The sequence below is a fragment of the Buceros rhinoceros genome, unplaced genomic scaffold, assembly GCF_000710305.1.
Source record: "Buceros rhinoceros silvestris isolate BGI_N320 unplaced genomic scaffold, ASM71030v1 scaffold1035, whole genome shotgun sequence".
NCBI lineage: Eukaryota > Metazoa > Chordata > Aves > Bucerotiformes > Bucerotidae > Buceros > Buceros rhinoceros.
Window position 1 is genome coordinate 87,536 of NW_010412099.1, and position 1,043 is coordinate 88,578.

General features: G+C 38.4%; 1 protein-coding gene across 6 annotated transcripts in view; it reads left to right on the top strand.

The window, feature by feature from the left end:
* ENAH (enabled homolog (Drosophila)) overlaps positions 1–1,043 on the top strand; it is a 47,077-nt gene that overhangs the window by 39,864 nt on the left and 6,170 nt on the right. The window lies entirely within an intron of this gene.

Sequence of the window (1,043 nt, forward strand, 5' to 3'; positions counted from 1 at the left end):
ATGCCTTCTTACAGGTTAGGGTGAGGGGGGAAAAGGCAACTCGTGTGTCCCATGTTGTTTCTTAACATTTTTCACACTCGCAGCCTACAAGAGGTGCTGGAGAGCACAAACCTGACAAAGTTTCTGTAGTATCAAACTGACATTTTGATGTGCATGGCGTTCTCTTATGGGAGTCGCATTTTTGAGAGTTTTCCTTCAATTAGCAAGTAAGAAAATAGTCCTATCAGGTTATAAAATACAATCCAGGACGAGACTCATTCAGCTCATACTGAATAAAACCAGTGTAATCAGACAATTTCTTCATGGATGAACTGCTGTCTTGTAAGGGAAGATGCATGAAAGCTGAAGATAGTGATTTTGTAAAACCAAACAAATATACACACGTACTATATATACACAGCCACAGGTTCACTATTGTTTTTCTTTTGAGTGCGAACACAGCTTTTTTGTATTAGCTAAATTAAAAATACATAAATAAATGGAAAAAATACAGCAGCAGATATATTGCTTGTGTTCCTCACATGTCTTGCTTTATTCTGAAAAAGGGTAGTGTTATACTGTGTATTTGAGAGACGATAAAGTGCAGAACTGTACCTTCCCTGCTGGTTTGTCTTTTTTTTTTGTTTGTTTCTGGATACCTTTCACCATAATAAATAAGACTGCACTTTCAGGTAACAAATCCATTAAAATGCAGTGCTTAATGAATCCCTCCTATGTAAGAATTTTGAAGTGAAGCACTGAGTTTAGGGCAGGCTTTTTTGTTCAGTGATGTCACATACAAGGACAATGAAATAGGACCCAGTTTAATCACTAATACGCTGCCCTTCCTTAACATGTGATAATCCTGAACGCTGGGGAAGCCTTCACATGAACTGTCAGCAGTTTTATTGACAGCTGCTTTTTGGCTTAACATTTTATAGAGTAACAGAGAGATTGTTAGCCTTGATGTAACAAGTAATTAAGATCAGCAGAACGTTCCTCCATCTCTGTCCCATGCCACCCGTCCATCCATCCATCTCTGCTTTGGAGAACCGTTTCTGTAT